General features: G+C 45.2%; 1 long non-coding RNA gene across 1 annotated transcript; it reads right to left on the bottom strand.

The window, feature by feature from the left end:
- Positions 1 to 528: 528 nt before the first annotated feature.
- On the bottom strand, positions 529 to 5,286 carry LOC120920519. Its single transcript, XR_005744735.1, has 3 exons — positions 5,080 to 5,286; positions 1,723 to 1,786; positions 529 to 647 (listed from the first exon to the last, which is right to left on the bottom strand). It is a non-coding gene; the product is annotated as an uncharacterized LOC120920519 (long non-coding RNA).
- Positions 5,287 to 10,867: the final 5,581 nt, after the last annotated feature.

The following is a 10,867-nucleotide window of genomic DNA, read 5'->3' as shown; positions in this document are numbered from 1 at the left end:
GTGTTTTGACACCTTTTCTATCCCCCAGAACTTCAACCCCTTTGGGTTGCGTTGATGATACTGTCTAAAATGTCTAGAAACGCTATGTGTCTTTACCCCTCTCTTAATACAGCTGATATGTTCCCAAACACGCACGTGGAGCGCACGAGAGGTGCGCCCCACGTACTGTAGTCCACATTCGCATTCTAGCATGTACACCACCCCTTCAGTAATGCACGTGACTATCTGTTTAATGGGGTATTCTACATGTGTGACAGAAGAGCTAAAGGTTTTGCATTTTTTTACATTATTCCTTGCATGTTTGCAGGTCGCACACCTGCCAGAGAAACAATGTGTGGCTAACCCAAGCCAAGAGTTAGAATAAAAGCTCATAACTCTGGCGAAACCTATCTTAAATTAAATTGTGGGTCCACACAATGTGTGGCTATCCCAAGCCAAGAGTTAGAATGAAAGCTGATAACTCTGGTGAAACCTATCCACCCAAGCTGGACTATCATCCTAATATGTTTTCTTGGTACCCACCTTCCACTAATGATGCCAGACAAGAGAAGGGATTCCATCATTCTTGGAGTATTCTGCCTTCAACTTGCTTGAAGTGGTCAAGGCTTCCAATAATGGAAAAGATAACCTTTTCAATTGCAACTTGTCTACAAGAGATAAAATTTGAGGTGGAGGTTAAAAATACAAAAGTTTAAACATATCATGAAAAAGACTCACTGCCGACCCAAAATGATTGACCTGCTGTTATGCTCAACACTTGGCTTCATGTGTTCCAGATCAAAAAAGTCTAGAAGTCTTTCTGCATACTTGTCCTGGTTAAGAGTATCGGTATGACAGCCAAGAAACTGAAATTTCCAGGAGAAACCCATAATAGAAGCCTCTATGGCAGGGATATGCAATTAGTGGACCGCCAACTGTTGCAGAACTACAAGTCCCATGAGGCATAGCAAGACTCACAGCCACAAGCATGACACCCAGAGGCAGAAGCATGATAGGACTTGTAGTTTTACATCAGCTGGAGGTCCGCTAATTGCATACCCCTGCTCCATGGTTTCCAATGCTTAAACAAATTAAATAAAAACCACCCTAGATAATTCCATACTGGGAACATATTGAAGATGTTTTTTGATTCACTTCCACTTTGCAATGGCAATGAACAGTAAAGGAACTAATGGACTTGTTGCCTGGCTAATTTGGCTTTAAAAAGTTAGTCTGAAAACAAGCATTCTGTGATTGTTGGAATTTTATATTTCTCAGGACACTCAAATGTGTTGAGGCAAAAGCACCAGATGGCCAGAACAAACCTTTTTAAAATCAGACTTCAACAATGGCAGCCTCTGTACTTTCCTCATGTTTAAGGGCTTGACAAACCCCAGGCATCAGGTCGCCAAGGCCAACAAAACACACCCCCACACAATGCCTCACACCCCACGCACCTACCCCAAGTAACCCAGGCTCCGCTTGCTGATCTGCAGGCCTGAGACTGGCATAGGTGCACTTCCCCCTCCTTGCTGATGACCCAGAAATGACATGTGACATCACTTCCGGGCCTGTGTTGACAGTTTCCCCAGTTTTTTAAATGTGGCATGTCAAGGGGTCACGTTCACTTAAAGCAGAAGTTCAATTTTTGGGTGGAACTCCGCTTAAAAGCTTGATACACAAAAAAGTTTCACTTAAATGTGCCACAGGATACAGCATTTATAGACTGAATTTGATACATACCTCTCAGTTTACTCTCAAACAGCATAGTGTTGCCATACTTCAGCCTTGATGGTCATCTCGCCAGCTACAATATAAAGATATCTGAATGAAATGGAAGTAACATTGAAAACACAAAAAGGATATAGGCCTTTGAAAAAAATTATAACATCAACTCCACTTTAAGGCCCGGTTCACATGGATGTGACAGACATGGTAAAACCATGAAAAGCTTTCCTGGCTGAGAATGCATAAATAAAAATCCCTGCTCAGTGGTCTAACTGAGTTAAAACAAATGCTGCGCCATTAGGACCAAAGCCAGCAACCAGAAAATTATTTGCATTCTTCACTGCACCTGGGTGGCCATAAAATGACCAGTGGCATTGTATAGAAACACCACTAGAATAGGCTTCATGGATTTACAAGGAAATACTCTACATGGGGCTAAAGTGCCCCGAGAACAAAATAATGTGCAATCTGTTAAACTGCCTTAGTGGAGCTTAACAGTAAAACCAACCATTTAAACCTATTGGTGTTAAATGGGAATGGCACATGTTAGACCTTTTCCCCTAAGGGCTTAAGTATTCCAACGCAATACCAAAAAGTCTGACCCAAGAATAGGAGTATTGATGATGGCCTGGTCCAAAGAATTTGTTGACTCTAGTATGGTGCCCTTATACTCTAACCAAGAAACACAAAGGAGCATTCCAAATCAACACTCTGTATCCCCAGGAAGAAAGGATGTGCAGTCAAAGATAATCCTCCCATTCCCATCATGAGCCATGATTGAGCCCCTAGTCCAACTTCAAAGCCGCACTGCAGCAGAGGGCAAAAAGACTGAATCCACCCTAGTCCCGACCTTCCTGAAGGACTGGGCACTCGCCCCCTAATCCAGCAAGGACTGACACTGACCCAGTCTCCAAGTCCTTCTCTACAGAGAAGCCCATCAACCAGCCCAGTTTCCCAATCACAGCTCATAATAGGAAAGGCAAGACCGTCTCAAAACAGCAGACCCTTTACGTGCAGAAAGCGGGGGGCTCTCTGTAGACTTTCCCAACAGGTTTCAGAGTAAAATAAATGCTCTGCCACCCATCCCTGTACATGGCAGAAAAAAGCTCCTAGAAACCGGTTACCTGCAAAGGTAGTGCAAAATGTGGATTAAAGAGGCCAACTGAGTCTGAAGTAGCAGTGTTGCAGTGCTGTGCCCTGCCCTGCTCCAACAAAGCTCAACCCACAACCTAGGAGCAAATTTCTACCCAGGGACTTCCAACAGAACAGGAACTTTTCTCTTAGACCCAGTGGCGTAACTAGAGACTTCAGGGCCCCGGTGCAAGATATCGTGAAGGGCCCCCCCCCCGAAAAGCCTGATTTTGATACTTAATTTTTCTACACTGTACAACAACGTAAAGGGGGGGGGGGTGTCTGCAGCGGCAGTGATGGTGCTATACTCTCCCACCACCACCTGTGCCTTTTACTGATCCCATCCCTCCACCACTGATCTCATCCCTATCGCCCCCATCACCTCTGTTGTAGAAGAGTAATAGGGGGGATAGGGATGAGATCAGTGGAAGTGGTGGTGTTGAGGGGAAGTGATAGCGGTTGTATTTGAGGGGGGGTGGCTGCGGTGGTGCCATCCTCTCCCACCACCACCTGTGCCTCTTACTGATCCCATCCCCTCACCACTGATCTCATCCCTATCCCCCTATCACCTCTGTTGTAGAAGGAATGAGGGGGATAGGGATGAGATCAGTGGTAGGGGATAGGATCAGTAAGAGGCACAGGTGGTGGTGGGAGAGGATGGCACCACCACTGCCATCAGCCTCAAGTACCACTACGGCCACCCCCCCTCAAGTACCACCGCTACCACCCCTCTTTAAGTACCACTGCTGCCACCCCCCCCCCCTCAAGTATTACCGCTACCACCCCATCAAGTACCAGCGGTGGACTGGTAGTACTTGTGGGAGGTGGCAGTGCTGGTGCCATCCTCTCCCACCACCACCTGTGCCTCTTACTGACCCCACCCCCCACCACTGATCTCATCCCTATCCCCCCCATCACATCTGTTGTAGAAGTAATGGGGGGATAGGGATGAGATCAGTGGTGGGGGGATGGGATCAGTAAGAGACACAGGTGGTGGTGGAGGAGGATGGTATCAATTGCCGAGCTGAGTGATCTCTGACTGTCACTTTTGATTGACTTACCGTCAGACAGTCTATCCCCCACTTTCTGTTCTGTGGCCTGGCTTGGTCACTCACCGTCACTGTGCGGCTGTGCTGTGCCTTCTCCCGCCAGGATACCTTGCCTCATGCCTGGGACACCGGGTAGGTACACGCATGCGCGCTGCTGCAGAGTCCGCCCCGCCTCCCTACATCTGTCTGTGTCTCTGGATAGGCGGGGGCGGGGACGGTCGGACGGTCCACAATCTCATACAGTGTGAGACGCTGCCTCAGCCTCTGCATTGTTTTTCAGGCTCAGCGGCAAAAGCACGCCCCGCGGCTGAACGAACAGCACGCAGTGCGCACCGCATCAGCCAACCAACACTATTGTGTGACAGTCACGTGGGCCCCCCGGACTTACAGGGCCCGGTCGCTGCGACTGTTGCGACTATGAAAATTCCGCCACTGCTTAGACCCGAAAATCTAAGGGTTATGATAGAGTTATGATTAAAAGCTCATAACTCTGGTGAAACCTAGCAAACCAAGCTGGACTATCATCCTAGATTTATTTGTGGGTCCACACAGTGTGCGGCCAAGCCAAGAGTTAGAATAAAAGCTCATAACTCTGGTGAAACCTAGCAAACCAAGCTGGACTATCATCCTAGATTTATTTGTGGGTCCACACAGTGTGTGGCCAAGCCAAGAGTTAGAATGAAAGCTTATAACTCTGGTGAAACAGTCTCAGAACAGCAGACCCTTTACTTGTAGAGAAAGGGGGTTCTCTGTAGATTTTCCCAAGAGGTTTCAGAGTAAAATAAATGCTCTGCCACCCATTCCTGTACATGGTAGAATAAAGCTCCTAGAAACCGGTAACCTGCAAGGGAAGCGCAAAATGTGGATTAAAGAGGCCAACTGAGTCTGAAGTAGCAGTGTTGCAGTGCCCTGCCCCAACAAAGCTCAACCCACAACCTAGGAGCGAATTTCTACCCAGGGACTTCCGACAGAACAAGAACTTTGCTCTTAGACCCCAAAAATCTAAGGGTTATGATAAGAGTTATGATTAAAAGCTCATAACTCTGGTGAAACCTATCATCTTAAATTCATTTCTGGGTCCACACAATATGTGGCTATCCCAAGTCAAGAGTTAGAATAAAAGCTCATATCTCTGGTGAAACCTAGCAAACCAAACTGGACTATCACCCTAATATGTTTTCTTTGTACCCACCATCCACTAATGCTGCTGGACAAGAGAAGGGATTCCATCATGCTTGGAGTATTCTGCCTTCAAATTGCTTGAAGTGGTCAAGGCTTCCAATAATGGAAAACATAAAATTTTCAATTGCAACTTGTCTACAAGAGATAAAATTTGAGGTGGAGGTTAAAAATACAAAGTTTAAACATATCATGAAAAAGACTTACTGCCGACCCAAAATGATTGACCTGCTGTTATGCTCAACACCTGGCTTCAGGGCCGGACTTACCATTGGCCTTGACTGGGCTCAAGCCCAGGGGCCCCACCCAATAGGGGGCCCCCTTTAAAAAAAAAAAAAAAAAAATTTTTTTTTTTTTTTTTTTTTTTTTTTAGGGGTCCGGAGGTCCCCAGGGGCCCGGAGGCCCCCAGGGCCCCGGTCGGCAACCCCCCTTTTTTTTATTTATTTTTTGTAAAAAAATGTTTTTTTTTATATATTTTTTTATTTTTATATAATATATATATATATATATATATATATATATATATATATATATATATATATATATTATTATTATTATTATTAAAGGGCCCAGGGGTCTCCAGGGCCCCGGATGGCAACCCCCCTTTTTTTTATTTATTTTTTGTAAAAAAATGTTTTTTTAATATATTTTTTATTTTTATATATATAATATATATATATGTATATATATATATATATATATATATATATATATATATTTTATTATTATTATTAAAGGGCCCAGGGGTCTCCAGGGCCCCCGGATGGCAACCCACCTTTTTTATTTTTTTATAAAAAAATTACATTTTTTTTATATATATATATATATATATATATATATATTTTTTTTTATTAAAGGGCTCAGAGGTCCCCAGGGCCCCATGTGGCAACCCCCCCTTTTTTATTTTTTTTATAAATGTTTATTTTTTTATAAATGTTTATTTTTTTATTTTTGTTTATTTTTTTATTTTTTATTAAAAGGCCCAGAGGTTCCCAGGGGCCCAGAGGTCCCCAGGGCCCCCGGGTTTGGCAACCTCCCTTTTTTTATGTATTTTTTATAAATGTTTTTTTTTTTTATTATTAAAGGGCCCAGAGGTTTATTTTTTCTTTTTATTAAAAGGCCCAGAGGTCCCCAGGGCCCCGGATGGCTACATATATTTATATATATTTGTTTTCTTCTTTATTTCTTCTTTTTTTTGTAAAGGCCCCCCCGCTTCTCAATTTGCGGCAGCCCCCACGCTTCTCAATTTCAGGCGGCAGCACCCCCACCCCCCCTAGGTTCTCTGCTTCAGGGGGCCCATGCCTTAAGCTGTGCAAGGGGCCCCAAAATTCCTGATGGCGGCCCTGCGCATACCTCCCAACACGCACGGATTCTGTGGGACTTTCCCGCACAGACAGCATCTTCCCGCAGTCCCGCAAAAGGGTTAATTTTCCCGCACTGCAAGAGGAGGCAGCACGGAAGCAGGAGGAACCGGAGCGGTGTGTGGAGGACTGTGGCTGCTGAAGGGAAGATAGCCGAGAGCCGGGCTAATGACAGTCTGTGGCCCCGGCTGTTGGCACAGGTGAGAGGGAGGCACTCCCCCCCTCAACAACTGCAAAATCCCCCCCTGCTCAACAACTTTAATGCGCTCCCCCCGCTCAACAACTTCAATTCGCCCCCCCCCCCCCGCTCAACAACTTCGATCCCCCCCAATTCTCGGCTCCAGGGGGCCCCTTCAACACTCAAGCCCAGGGGCCCCCACCACCCTAAGTCCTGCCCTGCCTGGCTTCATGTGTTCCAGATCAAGAAAGTCTAGAAGTGTTGCCCTGGTTAAGAGTATCGGTATGACAGCCAAGTAACTGAAACTTCCAGGATAAACCCATAATAGAAGCCTCTATGGCAGGGATATGCAATTAGTGGACTGCCAAGTGTTGCAGAACTACAAGTCCCATGAGGCATAGCAAGACTCACAGCCACAAGCATGACACCCAGAGGCAGAGGCATGATGGGACTTGTAGTTTTGCAACAGCTGGAGGTCCGCTAATTGCATATACCTGCTCCATGGTTTCCAATGCTTAAAAAAATAAAATAAAAACCATCCTAGATAATTCCATACTGGGAACATATTGAAGATGTTTTTTGCTTCACTTCCACTTTGCAATGGCATACTGAACAGTAAAGTAACTAATGGACTTGTTGCCTGGCTAATTTTGCTTTAAAAAATTAGTCTGAAAACAAGCATTCTATGATTGAGTGTCTGATCTGAGAAATATAAAATTCCAACAAAGGTCGCCAAGGCCAAAAAGACCCCCCCACACTGCTTGAGCTGCCACAAAATGCTCCACACCCCTACCCCAAGTATCCTAAGCTCCGCTTGCTGATCTGCAGGCCTCAGACTGGCATGGGGGCACATCTGCTCTCCCCCCTCCTCCTTGCTGCTGACCCAGAAAGGACGTGCAACATCACTTCTGGGCCTCTGTTGACAGTTTCAGTGCGATGTGCATTACTTTACATTCAGTAGAGCACAGGGGAGACATGCAGGGTCTTTCAGACCCTGGGTGCCTCATTAAAGAGTACCTGTCACAATTTTTTTTTCTTTAATTGTGTCCATAAATACAAAAATTAGGTAACTTACTGCGCGTTTCCCCCTAAAACTAACTTCTGTGTTTTTTTATTTTTAAACTGAAATTGTTTTTCAGAGTCCCCTGCGGAAATATCGTGTGACAAATTGGAACTACCACAATTGTTTTTCGCTAGGGTGTCTGCTTTCAGAAAATCAAATGTTTGGCTGGGGTTATGTAATATTCAGGCATTAAAAAAAATCATTTTAACCTGTGAAAAAACAGAAACTGCTTTGGCTATGAAAGGGTTAAAAGGATAAGCTCACCTTCAAGAATGTATTATATGTTCCATCCATAAGCTTTGCAAGTTTAATAAACTGGCACCCAATTTTATCTGGCATTATTATCCAACATTACTGCACACAGGGAGTGTGGTGTAAACGAGCCGTACTAAAACCAAAAAATATATATTTAAGCTCGCCAATTTTTAGAGGTGGCTGCATTTGTTTTCTGAGCCGGTTCACACAGGGGTAACCTGGGATCTGACTTGAAGTTGCCGCAAGTCGTGTGGTTGAGAAAATCAATGGAAGTGAATGGAGCCATCTTAATACACACTACTGAAGTCGCTCCGAGTTCAGAAAAGGTTCCTGTACTACTTCAATACGACTTCTAGGCAACTTGTACCCATTGATTTCAATGGAAGTCACCTCAGAAGTCTGATCACTGTCTTAACTGAAGCAACAATACAGGAAGATAACATACATTTCTCAGGCAAACCAGTCCCTCCCCCTCCTTCCCACAGAGCTGATTGTTGTTCGATTGGCCACTGGAAAGCCTCCTGTCCTGGAGGCGACTTGAAGTTGCCTGATGATTCATACTCAAGTTGTGTCCAAGTTCCCTCCCAAAGTCACGCTGGAAGTCGTGTTGCTCCTGTGTGAACCGGCTCTATTCCTAAACAGATTAGTTTTACCAAGACTGACATCATAGCTGACCATTGTAGCGATATATGTTAATGCATATCAATTAGTGTGGTGTTTCACAGTGCCAGCAATAAGAAAAATTGCAGCAACTTTTCATAACCAAGCAATAAAAGCTTTACTGCAGGGGTCTTCAAACTTTCTAGGGGGCAGGACTGTGCCCAACTGAGCGTAAGTGGAAGGAATACTGCCTTGTTTGTCAGTGGCAAGAATACCTCAAGGCCCAGATAAGGCAAGCAAAGGCTCAAATCAGGCCCCAGGCCGCAGTGAGACCACTGGTCTATTGTAACCTAACTAGTTTGAGGAACCGCTTTCAGGATAGACTTTCTAGTAGTGTTAATCATAAGAAGAGGGAAAAAAATAAAGGGGAAGAGAACACCAGGTGGTACCTAAAATCTGTTTAAAAAATCATTTTTTTTAAATGACATTCAAACTACTTGCCAAGCATGTGGTAGGCAGCCATGATTTTTTCATCTGAACAGCAAAGGAGAGACGTGCTCAGGTGAGGGGCTTTATGGGAAAACCTAAAGGTCAGCTGACCTGTACAGCCACCTCCTTAACTTTAACCCCTTATTTCCCAGTTTGTGTTTTTTGCATTATCCTAATGAAACAGGTCTTAAAGTTTTAATTCAAGCCTGGGTTCACACTGGTGCATGCTAAACACTGCAGGTGATTCGCACAGCATGCCTATGCGCATCACATGCGATGTCTGTGCGATTTGAGGCAACATATGGCTCAAATCGCAAGCCGCACCAAAATGTTGCAGGACCCGTTTGTTTTATGAATCGCATTGCATAAGTGTTCACATGCACCCATGCAATTATGGGAATCGCACTACGTTTTGCAATCTGTTTCAGGTGTTAATCTAACATTGACACCCACAGCAGATTGCATGGACACCGTACAATTGCTATGCAGTGCGATGTGATGAGGAAAAACGCAGCACATCTTGTGCATTTTCTGCATCACATCAGTGTGAACCGGAGCTCATGGTTTACAGAATAAGGGTTTGTCACAAATACAGTTAGTGCCGGTTAACATTAGTGCACTCTGCAAGATTGCATGTGATTTGCACTGCAAATCAAATGTGATGTCTGTACGATGCGATTTCAGCCATACTGATAGTATGGCTCAAAGTCACATTGCATTCAGACCAAAGTCACACAGGACCCTTTTTTTGATAAGCAACAGTATTGGATCCACCCATGCAATACAATTCATGTTCACAATAGGGGGGGGGTGAAAACATGCTCCCACCAATTCACAATAGGGGGAAGGGTTGAAAGCATGCCCCCACCAATTCACAATGGGGGGGGGGGGGGTGAAAGCATGCTTTCCACTAATTCACAATGGGGGGGGGGTGAAGCATGCTCCCACCAATTCACAATAGGGGGGTGAAAGCATGCTCCCACCAATTCACAATAGGGGGGTGAAGTAGGGTTGCCACCTGTCCAGGATTCACCCGGACAGTTCGGGCTTGGGATCTTGTGTCCGGGTTTCAGTCTGCCTGAAACCCGGACACATTATTTAGACTGGGCTGTGGGGCTCCCCAAGTAACTGAGGTAGTCACACAAAAATCTGTTGCCATTCGGGAGATGCGGGCCGCTGTCTGGGGGCAGGTTTGGCATCACTGAGGGGGAGCCACGATGTCAGCAAGAGCAGTTTGGCCACACCCACTGCCGCAGCAAGCTCGAATCGCATCCACCAAAAAAGTGCAGCACTCTTGTTTTCCAAATCGCATTGCATAGGTGTTCACACGCACCCATGCGATGCAATGATGTCAATCGCACTATGATTTGCAATCTATTTCAGGTGTTAATCCAACATTGACACCCACAGCAGATTGCAGGGACACTGTGCAATTTCTATACAGTGCGATGTGATGAGGAAAAACGCAGCAAATCTTGTGCATATGCTGCATCACATCAGTGTGAACCGGAGCTCATGGTTTAGAGACGAGAAAAAAAAGTTGGCACAGGTGCAGTTAGTGCCGGTTCACATTAGTGCACTCTGCGAGATCGCATGTGATGCGCACCGCACTGCAAATCAAATAATGTCTATGCAATGCGATTTCAGCCATACTGACAGTATGGCTCAAAGTCACATTGCATTCAGACCAAAGTCACACAGGACCCTTTTTTGATAAACAGAATTGGATCCACCCGTGCAATACAATTCATGTTCACCAATTCATATAGTGGGAGGGTGAAAGCATGCTCCCACCAATTCACTATAGGGGGAGGGTGAAAGCATGCTCCCACCAATTCACAATGGGGGGATGAAA

The sequence above is a fragment of the Rana temporaria genome, chromosome 13 (assembly GCF_905171775.1).
Source record: "Rana temporaria chromosome 13, aRanTem1.1, whole genome shotgun sequence".
Classification (NCBI taxonomy): domain Eukaryota; kingdom Metazoa; phylum Chordata; class Amphibia; order Anura; family Ranidae; genus Rana; species Rana temporaria.
The sequence above is the reverse complement of the archived record's forward strand: the minus strand, read 5'-3'. Positions and strand labels throughout refer to the sequence as shown.